A 22,509-nucleotide genomic window follows, 5' to 3' on the forward strand; every position below is an offset into this window, starting at 1 on the left:
TTCTATTTTAAAAAGTACAGTATCTAAGATGTAATTATAATTTAACAACATTATCAGCCGATAATATAAATATTTTGCACACTCAATTATTACGATTGATTGACTGAAAGACACAGCAAGGAAAAACAACCTTCGGCCCACCAAGTCCATGCCAACCATCGGTCACATGCTCACACTAGTTCTATGTTATCCCACTTTCTCATCCACTCCCTACAGAGTGATTTAGGCCATTTGGAAGAATGGGCTGAAAGATGGCGGGTGGAGTTTAATGCTGATAAATGTGAGGTGCTACACCTTGGCAGGACAAATCAAAATAGGAGGTACACGGTAAATGGTAGGGAATTGAAGAACGCAGTTGAACAGAGGGATCTGGGAATAACCGTGCATAGTTCCTTGAAGGTGGAATCTTATATAGATAGGGTGGTAAAGAAAGCTTTTAGTATGCTAAACCTTTATAAATCAGAGCATTGAGTACAGAAGCTGGGATGTAATGTTAAAATTGTACAAGGCATTCGTGAGACCAAATCTGGAGTATGGTGTACAATTTTGGTCGCCCAATTATAGGAAGGATGTCAACAAAATAGAGAGAGTACAGAGGAGATTTACTAGAATGTTGCCTGAGTTTCAACAACTAAGTTACAGAGAAAGGTTGAATAAGTTAGGTCTTTATTCTCTGGAGTGCAGAAGGTTAAGGGGGGACCTGATAGAGGTCTTTAAAATGATGAGAGGGATAGACAGAGTTGATGTGGACCAGCTTTTCCCTTTGAGAATAGGGAAGATTCAAACAAGAGGACATGACTTCAGAATTAAGGGACAGAAGTTTAGGGGTAATATGAGGGGGAACTTCTTTACACAGAGAGTGGTAGCGGTGTGGAATGAGCTTCCAGTGGAAGTGGTGGAGGCAGGTTCGTTGGTATCATTTAAAAATAAATTGGATAGGCATATGGATGAGAAGGGAATGGAGGGTTATGGTATGAGTGCAGGCAGGTGGGGCTAAGGGAAAATAATTGTTCGGCACGGACTTGTAGGGCCGAGATGGCCTGTTTCTGTGCTGTAATTGTTATATGGTTATATGGTTCTACATACAAGGAGGAACTTAAAGAAGCGAATTAATCTACAAACCCACACGTCTTTGGGATGTGGGAGGAAACCAGAGCACCCGGAGGAAAGCTACATGGGCACGGGGAGAGCGTGCAAACTCCATAGAAGCAGCATCCGAGGTCAGGATCAAACTTGGGGCTCTGGTCCTGTGAGGCAGCCACTCTATCCGCTGTGCAAATGTGCCCAACCTTATGCTTTACTGTAATCTTACTGTCACACGGTCACACTTACTGCCTTCAACCAAGATAGTGCCCTGTAACAAACAACGGCCATTTAAAGCCCCAGTCCCACTTAGGAAACCTGAACGGAAACCTCTGGAGACTTTGCGCCCCACCCAAGGTTTCCGTGCGGTTCCCGGAGGTTTTTGTCAGTCTCCCTACTTGCTTCCACTACCTGCAACCTCCGGCAACCACCTGCAACCTCCGGCAACTGCACGGAAACCTTGGATGGGGCGCAAAGTCTCCAGAGGTTTCCGTTCAGGTTTCCTAAGTAAGGAATTTTGACTGGACCACAATGGTTGACTTGTAAGGCAAGTTATTTATTCACAGTGGGGAGACAACACTAGTGCAGTGATTCACCGTGGCAACTCATTCCCCCACAGCCATGCACTAACAGCAAATGTACATCCAGATGACAAAGTGCTGGAGTAACTTAAAGTTGCAGCATTGGATGTTCATCCAGTTGGTTTGTAATCTTCTCCAACGGCGGGTGAGGTACGATTTAAAGCATTTCAAAACAAATGGAGAATAGAGGAATGGACATTGAAATATTAGATGCAAAGAACTGTAGACGCTGGTTTACCAAAAACAAACAGTGCTGGAGTAACTCAGCGAGTCAGGCAGCATCTCTGGAGAACATGGCGAGGTGATGTTTTGGTTCAAGACCCTTCTTCAGATAGATTGTGGTGGAAGGGGAGGGGGAGGGCAGAACTTCTCGGTACCCCCACCACCACCACTCCTCCGTTCTTTCCAGCTTTCACCCCCCCCCCCCCCCCCACCACAATTACATTGAACAAGGGTCCTGACCCAAAACATCACCTATTCATGTTCTCCAGAGATGCTACCTGACCCATTGAGTTGCTCCGACACTGTTTTTGTAAATCAGCATCTGCAGTTCCTGGTGTCTCATCCTCATCTGAACATCTGAACATATGTTTATTTCACATATTTTACGAATTCTACTTGATAATATGAAACATTTTGTATTATTTAGTTGACATAAACCACAGTATGTGTATTTCGAAGCTGCAAAGAACATTCAAACAATAAAGACAGGGCAGTATGTAGTGACCAAATTTATTACAAATACATCAGAAGGGAAAAATCACTGAGAAAGGTTTAAGCCCATTGTGTGGTTCATACCTAGATAGTGTAAGCTCAGAGTTCAGTCTTAATTCCTAGTGAGTATTATTCTTCACCTCACAAGATGTGTGCAGGTTTTGGGCTTTGACCATTCATCAGTGCAATATTTCATTTCAAGGATACGATGAAAATGGCAAAGCTGCCTGTGACAGCTAACCAAGGAGCAGTGTTAACGGTAGCAGCATTGATTCCAGCAGCCCAGCCTGTGCGATCTTCACTGCGGGGGAAAACGCATGGTGTGGCTACAGTAATAAATGTGATTGGGAGGTGTATATGTCTAGGGTACATGCACGAGATATACACAAGCTAAAACACAGGCACAAAAACACACGCACGCACATACGCATGCAGGCACGCGCTATGCACACACGTGCACACAAACACACACACCATGCATTCACACATGCACTCGCATACACGCACACCATGCGCACACACGTGTACACACATGCATACACACACACGTGCACCACACTAATGTGCACACACACAAATGCGCAGGCATGCACACACACCACGTACACACACATACACCACACACACACACACACACACACACACACACACACACACACACACACACACACACACACACACACACACACACACACACACACACACACACACACACACACACACACACACACACACACACACACACACACACACACACACACACACACACACACACACACACACACACACACACACACACACACACACACACACACACACACACACATACACACACATTCCCTTACAGATTTAATTCATTTTTACCAGTTCGTTCATTCTCCCTTTCATTCATTCTGATATCTTTTTGCAGAAAGAATACAATCCTGTTCATTTCTAGATAATGTGCTGCATGATAAATTGCACAGCAGCAGTGGTATTGAGCAAATTCCAGCGTTGTCCATTAATTTATTTTCTGTTCTGTTAATCCAGTGAAGCCCATCAGATGCTCGAATGCTTGCTGGAAGAATCGATTGTAACCATCTCTATTAATCTGGTGAGTGGCTGATTGATCGGGGCCTAAACTGGGTCACTGGTATTGTCTGTTGAAAGGTCAAAGCTCCTTAATCATCATTTACTTCAGATAGACTGATCAAACTATTTCCACAGCATCGGGATGCGGTATTGACTTGTTTAATATAGATAGGGTGATATTCCAGGAGGGCATTTTTAAAAAGGAAATGGGCAAACAGAACTTTTGTAACCAATCATTGGAAATTTCTTTCAACTTTTATGCTTCAAACCCATTATATTTTCACTTTGTACTCTAAAAAAAAAAATCACTTTATTCCACTGTTTAATGGTAGCCAACACTGTGGACGTCGACAGAAACAATTGGCAAAGTTCAGACACAAATATGTTATGCCGTCATTTAAACCAAAACCGATTTTTACCTTTGAATGGATTGACACCTGATTAAACGGAGGAGCAAACAAGAATAAAACCACAAAAACATCTAAAACTGGAATCTGCAAACAAGAAGTTGTACCCTTTAGAATCCGGCTTGGTATATATTTGGCCAGAGGGTTCAATAATCTTCATGCTCAGAGATGACTTTCTTCTGTATTTTTGTTGCCCTAATCATCTAATCGCCCTATTATGTTTCTCTGCTGATTATAACCAGCGAAGAAGCTGTTTTTTTTGCATCACATTATGATGTTAGTTGATTTGTGGATGTAGAGTCATAGGCTTCAACTGTGCCTATGTTTGTAGACTGGTGTGCATATTATAAATTAAGCTATGTTTAGGAAAGAACTGGAGATGCTGGTAAATTGAAGGTAGACACATTTATCAACATTTTCTTTTCCAATTAATACACCCCACTCTTCTGTTTTTGATTTTGTGACCAATCAACCAATTTAATGAACTAAAAAGTAAATTATGACTTGAAATTCTAAAAATGTGTAAAAGCTATTTTTTTCCGTTTTAGAGGTATTGCTATACTGTGACAAAATCAGCACAGTGCTTCTCAAATGAAGCCCTGAGTACCATCACGAAAGAGGCGCTGTGCGGTAAGACAGACACAAAGTACTCGACAGGTCAGGTAGCATCGCTGGAGAAAAAGGATGGGTGACGTTTCGGGACACGACCGTTCTTCAGACTCTTTAAGCCGATTCTAACAGCTTTAAGATGTTTTGCAAGATCTGAACATGAGATGCCGGTAAACATGTATCTGGGAAAAACCTCACAGGATGGACAGTTAAGGGCCTGTCCCACTTGCCGATTTGTTTCGGCGACTGCCGGAATTATTGATTGACGTATCAAGTCACCGGAAAATTTGAGGCGTGATGCGGCAGTGACCCGGCGTGTAGACCAATGACGCGCAGTGTTTTTTTCAAGTGTCGCAACATTTTTTTTGTCGCCGCTGGATCTTGAAATGTTCAAAATCTTTTGGCGACACTGATATGACGCCGGAAGTCGCCGAATAAAATCGGCAAGTGGGACGGGCCCTTTATAAACAGATTGCTGGGGGAATTTATCAGGACAGGCAGCGGGCCAGGCGACATTTCTGGAGAATATGGACAGGTGACGTTCCAGGTCGAGGCCCTTCTTCAGACTGATTGTAGGGGGGGGGGGGGGGGGGGGGGGAGCTGGAAGAGAGGGGGGGATAGGATGTCCTACAGGCAACGATAATAAGGAACTGTATATGTTGGTTTTAAAAAATGACACCCCTTCTTCAGGGAAAATAGGGACCCTTCTTCAGAATTCCGACCCGAAACGTCATTTATACATTTTTGCCAGAGAAGTTGCCTGACCCGCTGAGTTACTCCAGCACTTTGCGCCTTTGGCTATAAATCAGCATTGCAGTTCCTTGAGACTGCAGGATGGACAGTAGGTTAACGTTAGTTAGCCTGGTTCATTGTCACGAGCACCAAGGTACAGTGAAAAGATTTTGTTGCATGCTAACCTGTCAGCTACATGATTACAATTAAACCATCTGCAGTGTACAGATCCAGGATGAAGGGAATAACGTTTAGTGCAAGGTAAAGTCCATTAAAATCTGATCAGAGATATTCCGAGGGTCTCCAAGGAGGTAGATAGTAGCTCAGACTACTCTGTAGTTGGTGATAGGATGGTTCAGTTGTCTGATAACAGCTGGGATGAAACCATTCCTGAATCTGGAGGCGCGAGTTGTCACATTTGCCTGATGGGAGAGGGTAAAAGAGGGAGTGACCTGGGTGAGACTGGTCCTTGAATATTCTGGTGGCCTTGTTGAGGCGACTTGATGTGTAAATGGAATCAATGGAAGGGAGGTTGCTTTGTGTGATGGTCTGCGCTGCATCCACAATTCTCCGTGATTTCTTGTGGTCTTGGATGAAGCTGGGCCCAAACCATGCGGTTCCAAAACAAGTGCCTGGTCTTGCTATAGAAACTATCAGCAAGGGATGGGAGTGCATCAAAAGGTCTGGGGGGTGAACATTTTTAAGGGAATGAATATTATATGAAATTAAGTGCCTTCACAGTGAAAAATGTGTTGCTTTAATCTAAGGGGCGATTCAGGCTGACTGGACTTAGGACTTTGAATAATGGCAACAAAACTAGCAGCGGCAGCATGTGCTATATATGCACAAGGAATTTCACTGTGCAGTTGCACATGTGACAGATAGAGCACCATTTAACCTTTGAACCATTCTTGTTTCTATAAACTTGAAGCTATAACAAATAGGATCCACTCATATGTTGCCAGTGGAAAGAAAACAGATTTCTGGAGTTTATCAAATGCTGTAACAATTTTTCTTCAGATTCCAATGGCGAACTCCACTTTTGAATTTCACCAAGGAAGTACAAAGCATAAGGTGATGTACAAGCAGGTTTGTAGGTATTCCAGGCACACACAACCTAAACTGAGATGCACCCTCAAATAGCTGCTCACAAAGATGGATAAGAAGTAAAGTTAGATCTGTATTTGTATCAGATTTGATTGTGAATGTAGCAGCAATATTGTTTAGTATAGCTTATTTTGAACACAGAGCATGGAAACCGGGCTGTCGGCCCACCAAGGCCCGAGTCCATTGATCACATTTCACTCTAGTTCTATGTTATGGGAAAAATCTAATGGGATCCTGATGATCAATCTTTCACACATAGTGCAGTGGGCATTGGGAACTAGCTCCCAGAGACGGCAGATAAACAGTTTTGAGGGATGTGGGCCAAACTCGGCCAGCAGGGACCAGTGTGGATGGGGCAACTTGGTTGGCATGGACAAGTTGGGCCAAAGGGCCTGTTTCCATGCTGTATGATTCTATGACTTTAAGTGCAATAATGAGACCACACACATGGTATCCATCCCACACCAATTTCAAACTTGCAATAGCTATTCCTTTCATTCAGGCTCGATGTGATACGGGACACAATCAGCCACAATCTCCGTAAAAAAATAACTGGACTAAATAATACGGAGCTGATTCCTGTCAACCAACGTTATGAGTTCAGAACTCGAGGCTTCCTCTCACTGGAACTACATATTAATTAAACCTCCAGGAAAGATTAGCACTAAAGTTGGCTGAATGAGACAGGAACACTGTGCTCACAGTTATTTCTGAATCTGCAGCTGAACCTTAAGAAGAGGGCACGTCAAGAGAAAATTTCATATCTTGAAAATGGTAAATATTAGTTTTAGAGATACAGCTCGGAAACAGGCCATTGGGCTCACCGAATCCACGCTGACCAGTGATCCCCATACACTAGCACTATCCTACACACAGTAAGGACAATTTACAATGTTATCAAGTCAATTAACCTACAAACCTGCTGGTCTTTGGAGGGCGGGAGGAAACTGGAGCACCTGGAGTAAACCCACGCAGGTCACGGGGAGAGCGTATAAACTCAGTACCGATAGCACCCGTGGTCTGGATCGAACCCGGGTCACTGGCGCTGTAAGGCAGCAATTCTGTCTCTGCGCCACAGTGCCACCCTACCAGGCATACAGAGCAGTGAAATATACTTTTCACCATTAACAGTCCACCGCTGCCTGTCACTGTGACATTGCATTGCAACTTATTGTCCCTGAAGTACATTTACTGAGCTGCTACTAAACATGTCCAAACAGCAACGATGACAGGTTGGCACAGAGCCTACTGCTCCAATTACCCTCATTCATTCCTGACCTTAGATGCTGTCTATGTGGAGTTTGCATGCTCCCTACATCCTCAGAAAGCTGAGGAAGTTCGCCATGACCCCAACAACTCTCACCAACTCCTACCGAGACGCCATAGAAAGCATTTTATTGGGATGCATCACTGCACGGTTTGGGAACAGCTCCATCCAAAACCGCAAGAAATTGCAGAGAATTGTGGATGCAGCCCAGACCATCACACACACCAACCTCCCTTCCATTGACTCCATTTATACCTCATGCTGCCTCGACAAGGCCACCAGTATAATCCAGGACAAGTCGCACCCTGGCCAACTCCTCTCCCATCGGGCAAAAGGTACGGATGTGTGAAAACGCACACCTCCAGATTCAGGGATAGTTTCTTTCCAGCTGTTATCAGGCAATTGAACCATCCTACCAACCACTAGGGAGCAGTCCTGAGCTCATCTACCTCATTGGAGACCTGCAGACTACCTTTAATCGGAATTTACTGGACTTTGTTTATACTTTAGGAATTTATTAGACAACTCTGATCTTGTGCTCTTCCGGTTTACGTGGTTTGTCTATTTGCTCATAAATGGTACACGATAGCGCTACGATTTTTCGCCACCTTACTCGCCATTCTCCCGTGCTCAAGTGCAACAAGTTTTGTTCTGATCGATGGTATTGCTTAAAAGTTATTAAGGTTTAAAAATCTTAACAACCGTGCAAGCGCAGATTGGTCTCCTCTCCTGCCAGTCACCACCACGCAGATTGGTCTCCTCTCCTGTCTGTCACCCGGGATGGTGATGCCAAGGCCGAGACAGCCACGCTCCTACCGGCGCAGCATTGCCGCATTGATTCGCCGGGTCCTCTGTCACTCACTGGAGGATAAAGCTGAAGGAGTGGAGCGAGGAGAGTTTGTGCATCACCGCTGGCTGGAGCGCGGCTGGAGCAGTGTCGCACAAAGCCTGGCCGACTCTGAGGCCAACTGATGCAATCTAAGATCCTGGAGAGGTGAGGCTGGAGCGTGGGGGAATTGAGGGAGAGGAAGGGGTAGGGAGGGAGAGGGGGGAAAGTGAGGAGAGGTGAGGAGGGAGAGTGGGAGGATTGAGGGAGAGGATGGGGTAGAGAGGGAGAGGGAAGGAGAGTGGGGGAGGTGAGGAGGGAGAGTGGGGGAGGAGGGGGAATAGAGGGAGAGGAGGGGGAGTGGGAGAGGTAGGGAGTTGGAGAATAGTGGGCGAGGAGGGCGGTGGGGGAGGTCAAGTGGGGGGGGGAATAAGGGGAGGTGGGGGTGGGGGGAGGTGGGGGGGGGGTAGAGGGATAGGAGATGAGGTATGGAGAGAGGGAGTGACAGAGGATAGGGGAAAGGAGAGGTGAGGGAGAGATTGGGGAGGGGAGGAGGAGAGGGGAAAGAAGAGGGAGGATTAAGAGGTGGGGGAGGGAGTGCTGGGGGGATGAAGGGAAATGAGCCGCACCTGCACAGTTAGGGGCTACTAGGCCCTTGTCACAGCTTGTCTGTGCCAACCAGGTTGGCATACTGGGCGAGCCCAATTTGCCTGCATTCGGTGTCATAGAATCATCGAGTTACCGGGCGGTACAGTGGCGCAGCAGTAGAGTGGCTCACTTACAACGTCAGAGACCCGGGTTCAATCCTGACTATGGGTACTGTCTGTATGGAGTTTGTACGTTCTCCCTGTAACCATATGGGTTTTCTACGGGTGCTCCAGTTTCTTCCCACACTCCAAAGTCGTGAAGATTTGGTGATTAATTGTCTTCTGTAAATTGTCGCTAGTGTGTAGGATGGAGCGAGTATACGAGTGGTCGCTGGTCAGCGTGGACTCGGTGGGCTTAAGGGCCTGCGGCTACGCTGTATCTCTAAAAAATCTTGGCAACATGCCATTTTTTCCTTCTTCACCACCATAACCTGAAAATGATGCATCATCACCAACCACCTTAATGGTTGACCATTGGCCGGTCCACCATTGGCACTGACCCCTCCACACCACCAAGGAAGGTGCTGCCTCATGATGCAGCCAGCATTATCAAAGCCCCACACCACCTGGGCCAGCCTCTCATTTCACTACTACCATTCGGAAGAAGGTGCTGGAGTCTGAAAACTGTGACCTCCAGATTCAAGAACCGCTTCTTCCCAATTACACTTGAACTCTACACAACACTATCCTCAGCAACTATGATCTCCTTTGGACTGTGTCTTTGGTTGCCCCACAGACTTTGATTTTGCACTCATCATTAGCTGGTCTAACAGTCGTTCATTTATTGTATTATCTGTTATATATTTATCTGCATATTATTACATTCACGAGTCTGTTCATCTATTAACAGATTGGTGTGTTAATAGATTCTTGATTAGTGTGGGTATTAAGGGTTATGGGAAGAAGGCAGGTACATGGGGTTGAGAGGGAAAGATGGATCAGCCATGATTGAATGGCGGAGTAGACTTGATGGGCCGAATGGCCTAATTCTGCTACTATTGCCTCAGAATCTGCAGCAGGTAGGAATTTGGTTGTATCTTTGTCAGTACATATGACAACTAAACCCTTCTTTTTATTCTTCTTCTCATGCGTAGCTGGGGGACCCCACGCTTGCCCGGATGTGGTCCAGACCTCTCTCTGTCAGTATTTGGAAGGGCTTCTTTTCGAAGTCGGCTTGTTGTTCAGTTTTTGCTGCTCGGTTGCAGTCTTGGAAACGCTTCAATTTCAGTTTGCTTTGCGGTCGATTAACAAAAACAATGTTCAGCTGTGAGAGACCAGTGGAGTATAAGAATGCAGTGTTCAGGTTGAGTGGAAGCACAGCGCTGAGGCAGAGCTGTGCCCACTGTCTCTTTCCTCCACAGTTAACACTTGAATGTAGTAAGCTAGCACTGTGATTCTCACAGAGATCATAGAAAGGCTTCTGTGCCAAGCACCATATCACTTTATACTAATCCCATCTATATACAAATGGTCTATTTCTCTCCATCCCCCTCCCGACCACATTTCTATTCCTGTCCCCCTCACTCTTCTCTTTACCTCCCTGCCATTCTAGTACACACACCACCCCAGTCACCCTGCTCCGTTTTCCTCCTTTGAATGTTCCCTTCCACCGCTGACTCACATATTCAATTTTTATTGCTCCACTTTCCCCTCCTCTCTGTTCACGTTCCACCTAATTCCGTCCATCCCCCAGCTTTACATTTCCTTCCTCCTCCTCTCTCCCGATCTGACACCCTTTCATCTCCAGCCTTTGTCACTTACTCCACCCATTTGCCAATAACCCCCCCCTCCCCTGCATGCACCTATCACTTGCCAGCCTTGTACAACCCACACCTCTTTTCCAGCTTTCCCCACCACTCCAAATCACCAGTCTGCAGAAGGCTCCTGACCCAAAACACTGTCTGCCCATTCCCTCCACAGATGCTGCCTGGCCCTCTGAGTTCCCCCAGCCATTTGTGTTTGCCCGTATATCAATTATTAGCCTAGAGTTTCAGTTTGGTTGTAACCAACCACCTGAATATAAAATATGTTGCTGATATATATAGTATGTTCCCTGGTTCTGTTCACTCATTTACTGATTGCTCAGTATAAATAAGTGGTGAATTTGCAAGGAAAGGAAACATTTTGGAAAACAGTTCAAGAAATGTATTTGAACTGCAGAATATTTGCTGATATAAATAAGTGCTAACCTGCTGTGATTTGATTAATGCAACTAAAAAATATGCTTGTCACACAACTAAATATTGTATTCATACCACTATGAAGGATCTAACTTTAAGCAACGGAAAATGCTTTCAAAATAGCACACAGAGCCAAATTGAAGTTACTTTGGTGCAAGGGAACAAAGTAGAACAAATATATATTTCTACCAGAGTCCATGCATTTAATCAAAGATACATTTTAGGAGCTTGCTGAAAGGCCAAAGGTGGAGTGATTAGAAGAAACTCGTAATAGTGATTAATTCGATCAGGTCGTTCATTTGCCACGTTGATCAGTTTATAGATTATTGTTGCTTTCCTTTATTTTAGTTTTTAGTTTTAGTTTTAGGGATACAACCGGGAAACAGGACCTTCGGCTCGCCAAGTCTGCCCCGACCAGCGATCCTCACACATTAACACTATCCTATACACACAAAGGACAATTTTACAATTATACCATGCCAATTATCCTACAAACCTGTACGTCTTTGGAGTGTGGGAGGAAACCGAAGATCTCGGAGAAAACCCACGCTGTCACGGGGAGAACGTACAAACTCTGTGCAGTCAGGATCGAACCTGGGCCTCTGGTGTTGAAAGACAGCAACTCTACCGCTGTGCCACCGTGCTGCTTATTGGTTGAGGCATTGAGTATAAGAGGCAGGAGGTCCGGATGCAGCATTCTAAAGCTTTGGTTGGGTTCTACAGTATTTGTAGTTATAGCCTGCAGTTCTGGTAACCCAATTACAGGACAGTGGAACAGCGGTAGAGATGCTGCCTTACAGCGCCTGACTACATGTGTTGTCTGCGCGGAGTTGTTACTTTCTCCCTGTGATTGTGTGGGATTTTCTCCGGTGCTCCGTTTTCCACCCACACTCCAAAGACGAGCAGGTTTGCAGGTTTATCGGCTTCGGTCTAGTTGTAAATTGTCCTAAGAGTGTAGGACAGTGTTAGTGTACAGGGTGATCGCAGGGCAGCGTGGACTCACAGAGCCAAAGGGCTGTTTCTGCACAGTATCTCAAAAGACTGATAAACTCTAACTGATGGATTACAGAATACTAAACCCATTGACAGGAATTTCTCTGAAACTATTCAGATGATATATTTTTTTTAAATCTAGACAATTTCGGGTCATTTAATTTCCGATCAATTGACTAACCCATTTTACAAGAGAATTATCCAGATCCCAATCCACCATCCCTCTGGTCCCCAACCCGAAATTTTACTTCGGAGTCACGCGAGTGACTTCGTGAAGAACCCCGCTTCCACGCATGCGTGTCATATCGCCACACGCATTGCAACGAGTCACACAGGGGGGAACGGCGTTCCCCAAGCGGGAGAATTTGAAAGTCGGGAACAGCAGGTAAGAGACTCTGCGTTCCTTTTTTACTACTTACTTTTAGGTGGCTGCGGAAAGCCGGCGGGGAGACCCGTGGAGGGCGAGCAGCCAGCAGCAGCAACAGCACGAGTTTCCCTGGAGGGGAACAACCTGAGCCCGACTTTGCTCCCGCACCGGCAAAATTCACCTCTCGGCCGGGCGGGAAGCAAAGTAAAGAGGTCCGTATGCCAGTCTCAAACGAGACTGGCTTGGGAGCAGTCGGTAGCAGCCAGCGCAGAGGCTGCGGGACAGACAGCTCGGACCAGCGAGGGGCTCGGAACACTCAGCGAGCGCAGCGGCACTGATGGAGTCGGAACGGGACGTTCGGGCTGAAAACCTTCTTCAAAAGGTAAGGCCCAGGGTCCAGGGGATCCATAGGTACAGCTGGGGTTACCGGCTGCGGAACTGCCGCGAAGGACCAGGCCCGTGAACACCGGGGTCGGTCCAAGCGGCTCGAACCCGACACAGGGAACGACGGTCACCGGCGGGAGAAGGAAAGTCGGGAACAGCAGGTAAGAGACCCTGCGTTTCCTTCAACTTACCTTCTAGGTGCAGACATGGACCAGGTCCATGTAAGGCCGGCGGGAGAACCACGGAGGAGCGGCAGCGGCAGCAGCAGCGGCAGCGGCAGCAGCAGTGGGAGCCGGCAGCTGCAGGAGCACCGGCAGCTGCAGCAGCACTAACAGCGGCAGGAGCACAGACAGCGGCAGCAGCACAGGCAGCAGCAGTGGCAGCTGGCACTTCGTGAGGAGCTGGCAACGGCAGGAGCAGCATGGGCACATCGATTCCCGGAGAGGGAAAAACACCCGTGCCCAACTTCGCTCCAGCATGGTGAGAAAGTTCATTTCTCGACAGCAAAGGACTTTGCAGTTGACTGGCTGCAATCTACTACAAGGGACCAGTATGTGAGTACCAGGGTCAGTCCCATCGGGGTTTTAGTTACAATAATCGCTTCTGGGCTTTTTGGCTAAGATCAAGTGTAGTATCTGTTCTTATCAGTTTAATATCTGATACACCCCTTATCTACGGACCATATATATTAAATAAAAACTATAGTAGCTGTTATCATCAGTTTTAATGTCTTATATGTCCCTTAGCTAAGGACCATATAAGTAGGAGTGCCCAGAATTGAGGGCATTAGAGTGGGGTTGACCGGCTGCAACGACCACTAGGGACCAGTACCGTCAGTATGGGGGTCGGTCCCAGGGGTCTAAGATAAAGGAGCAGCCAGGAGTGCTGAGAGCGTTGGAGCCGGGTTAAAGGAATAGATGGAAGCAGCTGTGCCAGTTATCCTCCACACCGGCCATATCCACTACACGGAAGGAAGGACAAAACTGGAGAAGGAGGACCATGGAACAGCGGGCAGCCAGCAGCAGCCAGCGGCACTTGGATCAACCGTAGTGGGATCAGCTGTGCCCGATGTCGGCCCCGCACCGGCCAGATCCATGTGACCGAGCGGTAGGCTAGACACAAATTAAACAAGGTAGTGGACTCAGAAGGGTCCGACTTTGCATAAAACCACCGGCAACCAGCGCCCGAGAGGGCTGGAGCGGGAAGAAGCGGTGTATGGAGCCTTGCTCCAACGTGATAAAACCACAGCAGTACCTCTTTGAGGGCTGCACAATGCTTCTACCCCATCAGAGGGGAGCACTGTGGGTCAGTTCTGGGTTGACTTGCAAGAGGGGTCCGCAGAACAAAAGACAAGTGGGCAGCAGTTAAGCCCCACAGGGGTACCCCGTGCGGGACCCTAGAGATCTCTAACTCTATAAAAAAGAGTAGGCAGGACCCTGATGGGCCAGAGCCTGGTAATACAGCGTCCCATGATCCTAACACAGCAGGGACTCTGCTGGACATGGTGGCTGATTACTTTAGCCAAGTCAAACATGGGTAGACTTGGATCCAGGATGGCAATAGTATTACTATATGTCTGGCCACATACGCCAACAAGAAAAATTTACAAACACTGGCCAGACATCTGCCACCTGGCAACGGTGAGGCATTACAGGTGCCCAGTGTAAACCAATGCATTTGGCAGCATATGGACGAACATCAGGAACCAGGACCTCAAGATCCAGAGAACCTTCAAGGGATTGACGGAAGGCATCATAGCATACACCGGACTAAACGTAGGTAACCAAAGACCATCAAGACGCACTAGATCTGTTTAATAATATGCAATATGACCTGAACTACAAGTGGAAGGCGGCCATTCAGCCAGCACTAGGACCCCAAAAATGCTACCATTTGCAAACAAAGAACCGTGTGTGGACTAAGCCAAGACACTTGGGCTCATTAAGGCCAGCGCAAGGGCCTATTTTGGAGCATGATACCAGCCACAGGCAAGGCCATAAAAAATGTGGCTCATACCAGTAGCAGTGTCAGAAATCAATATAACCTGCAGGATCCGTTTTAGGGTATGGCCAGGGCGGCCACCCTGGAAGATGCGGAAGCCTAAACCTCCCACACAACCCCGAACAAGAAATATTAACCAGAACCTTATTTTCTTCTGTTAAAATAGGGACCTACGAGGGTAGGGGAGGTTGCAACACTACAGTTATGTATGGTATATAATCACTACAGATTCATATAATCTCAGCAGTATTCAGGGTTATCTGATAGGGTTTTTCTCATCCCAATAACCACAGTACATCATACACCAGAAGGGCATTTTGTCCTTACATAAACCAAACAATCTAAAACCCACATGGTGCTACAAGATTTGTACACGAAAGATTGGATTGAACATATTTATTAAAATAAAATAGAGTAGGGTTGCAGGATTATCATTGATTTAACCCTAAACACATTTGTTCTAGATATTCATTTTAAGATGGATGCTCTTATTATTGATAAAGACTTGGTGTCAGTTGCGGGTTTCTATATGGCAGGCATTGACTCAATAGAGGAACTTTGGCAATATAGAGCTTACAAAAGGGGCAATCATTAGCCCCAATATTATGTACTAAAATTCGTAAACCAGCTTGGCATTGTTATGTAAATAAGCCATAGGGTGAGGTTTTCCCCCGTTCGGACCCATCAATGGGGTACTAGGGTAAATTCAACCACACTCGGCATCTGGAATTTTCAGGGTACCCGACTGACCTTCTCAATCATGGTTTTCAGTCTTACAGGGGATGGTGTTAGAACCATGTTCCCTATGAACATTGCCAAAAAATTGTTGATTTATCCAGTGACTGGAGACTCCATGCCATAACACTATGGATTTATTGATTTGTAGAGTCTAACAGACCCACTATACTGTCAGACAGGACGATGAATCTCATCTCATCTGCACTAAGACTGTCAACACGGAAGCAGTACCTTGGACACATCAAGAAATGGGGCATATACTGCTTGGACAACAATCTCGGCCAAAAACATTCTGGCCGTATTGGGATTTTAACAAGCCTCCATTAGGATAATCGATGGAGCTACAGTGCCATTAATAGTGCCACAAGTGCACTCTCCAATTACCTATCACAAGGATCGGAACGGCACGCGGTGGGAGCGCACCCCTGGTAAGCAAACCAGGTACTCCGAAATCTGGGACGTGGGTGTCGTTTTCTCAACATGCTGAGGAGCTGGTAGCTCATAACAGCGTTGTCACCTCAGTAACAGACCAGGAAGATGGTTATGCTCATGGTGTTATTTACCGCACAACAAGTCCAGCCATTAAGCAAACAGAGCCTGGACTGCCTGATCATCTCACCGAGAAACTGGTGTTGTCATACAGGATTTAATAAAAGAAAACAGATCGGGTTCCTCGGGTCTAGGGTTTGATTTTATGGTACACCCATATGGCAAACGACTGTGTATAACAAGACACATCTAACAATACATAGCATATACTCGGAACATTCGAGGTCAGAGTATGGAGTTGTTTATCTCTTACAAGAAACTGCATGATAGGGTCACGACTCAAACTATATCAAGGTGGCTCAAAATGGCAGGAATAGACACTGATGTTCCAACTCTCATTCCACCAGGACTGCAGCAACATCCGCAGCAATATTGTACAGGTACCCACAGACCAAATCCCCAGAATGGCAGGAGGGTCATTTTAAAAAAGGGTTTTTCCACAGGTTGTATAATAAACCAGTTTATTTGGAGCCATCATTGTATTAAGAAAACATTTTAGGTTCAACAAAATAATTTGCCCGATAGGTTACAGGGTTATGATTCTCAAAATTTTAAAAAGTGTTATATTTTTTCGTTATACCACACAACTCTTTGTATAATTGTGTTTTAAAACTACTAATGATGCTCTCTCCCAATACCCAAGGCAGTTGTGAAGCATGGACTCGTTCCACGGCATGAGGTCACAGAGCTTTGAAATCTTCACGAAGTCACTCGCGTGACTCCGAAGTAAAATAGTAAGATTAAACGAGAACTTACCAGTTTGAAGTTTGATCTGTATTTTATGAGGAGTTACGATGAGGGATTTCGTGCCCTCCGCTCCCACCCTCGTATGATCATATCAAAAACTGGTATCTCTTTGATAATCTTACTATGTTAGATCATTATAGGTTCCTGTGACCTCACACCGCTGCTTTGAAGAATGACACGCATGCGTGGAAGCGGGGTTCTTCACGAAATCCCTCATCGTAACTCCTCATAAAATACAGATCAAACTTCAAACTGGTAAGTTCTCGTTTAATCTTACTATTTTGAGTGATTTGTAAATTGAGAATTTACTTTGGAATTTTCTAAAAATGAGTTAATGTTGTTTCAGAACAGGTTAAACAAGAGGAATCACTTCATCAATTGACAATCTCAGTCTGATTATCAACAAAGCGAGTGGCCTGCACAGATTTCGAAGACTACCCCTTTGGGGGATGTTATTGTATTGTTTACATCTACTTGTGTACAGAGGTCACTGAGGCACCAACAGACCTGCAGGCATGAACATAGAGTTACATATCATTCTCAGGAACCTGGCCCAGAGGAAAGTAAGTGGTGTCGGTTTAGACGCAAGTGTTTCAAAAACTAGACATATCGAGTCACAGTCATACAGCACAAAATAGGTCAATAGGTCTTCCTCTGTGACAAAGATGCCATCTAAGTCCGTACCATTTGCCACATATCCCACTCAACCTTTCCTATCCACGTACTACCTGTCCAAATGTCTTTTAAATGTTCCTATTATACCAAACAGCTACTACTTCTGGCAGCTAGTTCTATATATTTCGCCTATTGATTAAAAAAAGTTGCCCCTTAGGTTCCAATTAAATCTTTCCCTTCTCATCTTAAACCCATCGCCTCTGGTTCTTGATTCTCCAGCCCTGGGAAAAGCATTCAGCTTATCTATTCCTCTCATGATTTTATACACCTTTATAAGATCACCCCTCAGCCTTCTCTATATATTTCTCTGTTTTTCACTATTAAGTATTTACTCGGTTAAGCTGTGGGATCAGGGTTACATTTACACACTTAGGCTATCTGTATTTGCTGCAGAACAATGATCCTGCACAGAGCAGAGGAGTTACTTTCAATAAAGGCAAACACATTAACAAGTCTAGTAGATCCGAGGGATGAGATTATGGAAGAGAACGATAACAAGGCCAAACAGAATCAAGAGACACTTTCCAATGCAAGAAATTGTGCCTTGCTGCTGCAATCTGAAGGGAAGGAACACTATTGTGATTTGTGGAGATAATCGTGATTCAATATTAAGCTAGCTTTTAAAAAAATGGGCATTAAAACTCGGTCCTGTAAGACAAGTGTTTCACATGAGTGAATTTTATTTAAGGGTCCATTACAAATGCAATTGAATCTTCCGTGTGTGTTTGTGAAGGATGTGTACACAAGAAGGCCCAAAGACAAGGCTTAATAATGTCATACAGTATGCAATGTCTATTTTGTGGTTACCTACACAAAGTTCTTTTCAGAATTAGTGGACCATCTTTTAGTTCCTCCCGCTGAGGCAGACCTTAATTGGAAGTCAGGAGTTTAGTTTAGTTTTGAGATACAGTGCAGAAACAGTCACATTGGCCCACCGAGTCTGCCACGACCAGCGATCCCTGCACATTAACACTATCCTACACTCATTAGGGACAACTTACACTTATACTAAGCTAATTAAGCTGCATGACATGTACGCGTGGGAGGAAACTGGAGATCTCAGAGGAGACCCACGCGGTCACGGGGAGAACGTACAAACTCCGCACAGAAAGCACCTGTAGTCGGGACCGAACCCAGGTCACTGGCGATGTAAGGCAGCAACTCTACCGCTGTTCCACCCTATCGACCAAGTTTAGTTTAGTTTAGTTTAGAGATACAGCATGGAAACAGGGCCTTCAGCCAAATGAGTCCACGAAGACCATTGATCACCTGTTCACAGTCATTCTATGTTATCCCACTTTCACAGCCATTCCCTACACTCAAGGAGCAATTGTATAAAGGACAATTTACCAACATGTTTTGAAGTCTGCTTCAGTTGTAGTTGCAAGGGGACATTACCCAATGCCCCGCCTTCACCTGTAACCTTGATATTGCAATATCTTGGACTCCTCCACCCCAAACTAGACCCAGTCAACTCCCCATTCTTTCAACTGACTGTCTCCAACTAATGCAGTGGCAGAAGAATGGGGGAAAGAGTCATAAAACTGTACAGCACAGAACGAGGCCCTTCAGCCCAACTCATCCATGCGGACCATGATACCTAGTCAAGCTAAAATACAAAATGCCCAATCCTTGACTTTTGAGCATATTATACAATGTAGAAAAATACAGCAGAGCAAATACAATGTCTATGCCAAGCAGAAAATCGAGGGGCAGGAGCAGTTGTGTATGTGATTGCTCATAGTTCAATACCAAGGGATGTACCTAAGTAATGATAATTTCTAAACAGAAGGTAACACTTGTGTTTCTTTGAATTATTGGCCCATTAGTCTGTAGGGAAACCATTGGAGTCTACTAAAATCAAGCAAGTGAATATGACTTAACAAGGGCAAAGGCAATAATTCCAAAGCAATAACTGTTTATGAAAGATAAGTCAAGCATAACAAATTGATTGAGGATTTAAGTTGATGGTGACAAATGTTAGATATTTTGTCTTTTTCTATGAAACTTGTGACAAAAGTAAATAATCTTGGTAGTAAGAAAGGATATTGAAGAATAAATAAGAAGCAAAACATGAATTAATGATGTATTGGGCATTGTGATTGGAAGTGTACCTCAGGGACAAGTGGTTCACTGATAGTCTAATGGGCCAATTATTGAATTGAATTGAATTGAATTGTAAGATACGGGCATGGAAACAGGCCCTTCAGTTCACCAAAGACAGACACAAAAAGCTGGAGTAACTCAGCGGGACAGGCAGCACTTCTGGAGAGAAGGCATGGGTGACGTTTCGGGTCGAGACCCTTCTTCAGTCCATCAAGCACACACTGACTATCGATCCCCGTTTACACTAGTTCTATGTTATTCCACTTTCTCATGCGGTCGGAGAGGGATGTACAAACTCCACACAGACGTTAGGATTGAACCCGTGTCTCTGGCATTGTGACACCACAGCTCTAACAGCTTGCCACCCTTGCAAACAATATCTTTGTAAGTAAAACTAAATCACATTGGAAGCTTAATATCATAATTGGAAAGAAAGATAAGATTTAGGGTTTATGGAATCTTCTAAAGAAAAAGACGAACTACCAATAACATTGAGAAACGTAACATTATATATGTTTGCGATAAATGGAAAATATGATTTTGAATGAATCATTAAATGGCTTAAATTAAGAAACTGAAATCTAGATTGAACGGATGACTACACATTATGATTACAGTCATTGAATATTGAATAAATGCATGGGCAAATGGATTATTTGTGAATGCAACATGGTTAAGGCAACAAAGACCAATACTTTGATATCACAAATTAAATGGTATCAGTGTAAATGGGATAACTCAGTAAGTAGTATCACAGCAAGAGTGAGACATGAAATATTCTACAAAAAAGAGATTAGTGCCCTTCTAAAAGGTACAAATGCAATAAAATATCTGTGTGGTAAGAATGCATCCTACTGTATGTATGGTGACTGATAATTAGTCAGACAGGGCCCTTGAAGTAAATGAGGAAGCAAATTAAAATTTGGTGCAATGTTACAATTCCACATAAAGCAAAGAGTATTACAACTTCAAGACTGATTGAAGTAATCCAAATCAAAGTAGAAATTACTGAGTTTACTTCATAAGATAGAACAGCACAGGAACAGGCTTTTCAGTCCGCAATACCTGTTCTGAACACAATGGCAATCTCCTCTGCAATCTGGAGGAATCACAGATTCAGAGATCTGGTCAAATCAGTCGGATCTGGAAATCTGGTGAGATCAGTCAAATTTGGAGATCGAGAGAAATCCGATTAGATTTGGAGAAATCACTCGGATTTGGAGATGAGGTGAAATCACTCGGATTTGGCGATCTGGAGGAATTAGTGAGATTTGAAGATCAGTCAGATTTACTTACACTCCAGCTCACTATTGAGGAACTATGGGAGTTCAAAAGTCCTGCAGAACAGTTTTGATTCGTAATACAATGGTGTTGTTTAATTTGAATCTTGCAAATGAACACTGATATAAATGTTACATTTGTACACAAAGCAAAGAGAGTTAAAATGTAAACCAAAAATATGAGTCTGGTGCCACATTGCACTTACATTAAAATCTTCACGTGCAATAGAGTGCTTTTATTCCTTCATGCAATCAATGTGCTCTTTATGGAATTATAAAACATCAAAAAAGATGCATCTGCATTATCCCGAGCTGACGTTCATGATAAATTGATTCACATTTCACAGATGGATAGTGGAACAACCCGCCACTCGTTTGGGAAATCTAGGTTTGGGTCACTGCTGGTACACAATCAGATGTTAAGTGCTCAGTGATTCATAAAAACTTGAACATCCAAGAATTTCCTCTTAAAGCAATGAAAACAGAAGGAAAATAAATATCCCGCAGTCGACTGCTGTGGTTATTTTTAACTCAAATGGTTATTTATATGGTTAATCTTTGTGTTCCGTTTATTTTAGGAAGTATTTCATACACTCATAAGCTTTTGCAGTAGAATTGGGCCATTTGGCCCATCGTCTACTCTGCCATTCATTCATGGCTGATCTATCTTTTCCTTTCATCACATTTCTACTGCTTTCTTCCCATAACCCCTGATACCCTCACTAATCAAGAATCTGTCAATCTCCACCTTATGATGGTCTCCGTAGCCATCTGGGACAATGAATTCCGCAGATTCACCACCATCTGATTAAAGAAATTCCTCCTTTCTAAATGTACGTCCTTTTACTCTGAGACTATGGCCTCTGGTCCGAGACTCTCCCACTAGTGGAAACATCCTTTCCACATTCACTTTATCCAGGCCTTTCACTATTCGAAATAGACTATTTAAATATAAAAATAATAGCTCTTCTTTGGTCCCGACTGGAAATGTCGCTGCTACATTCCCTCCACAGATGCTGCCTGACCCGACGAGTTTCTCCAGCACTTTTTGTTTTGCCTTAAGCTCTCCACATAGCAAAGATAGCAGCACCTACAGTACAATTTTCACACCAAAGTTGCTGGTTCTCACTCAGCGGGATATTAGTTTCAACTTGCAAATTGATGGCTCAATTCTAAAAACAGCGTCATACACAAGATGCCGATGTGAGAATGAATACAATCTGGATCAATTTAACAGTTGACAACATGGTGTTTGCTTGGCAGACAATGGGTCAGATGTATCTCAACACTGATCATTTTCCACTGCTCACAACTTCCAGTAGATACTATGGAAACACCATTCACACAAGTCAACAGGGTTTTGCTCGACATAGCTAAGGTTATTAAAGCCAAGCAGGGCCATTTTCCAAGGGAATTGTCAGTCAACACCGTATTAAACCATATAA

At 44.5% G+C, this 22,509-nt stretch overlaps 1 protein-coding gene and 1 pseudogene across 2 annotated transcripts in view; one reads left to right on the top strand and one right to left on the bottom strand.

Moving 5' to 3' along the window:
• The window catches only part of LOC129708437 (RNA binding protein fox-1 homolog 3-like), a 1,476,502-nt gene that overhangs the window by 642,817 nt on the left and 811,176 nt on the right, over window positions 1-22,509 (bottom strand). The window lies entirely within an intron of this gene.
• LOC129708516 (U2 spliceosomal RNA) lies at window positions 13,565-13,672 on the top strand (annotated as a pseudogene).

Source organism: Leucoraja erinacea, chromosome 23, assembly GCF_028641065.1.
Source record: "Leucoraja erinacea ecotype New England chromosome 23, Leri_hhj_1, whole genome shotgun sequence".
Lineage (NCBI taxonomy): Eukaryota > Metazoa > Chordata > Chondrichthyes > Rajiformes > Rajidae > Leucoraja > Leucoraja erinaceus.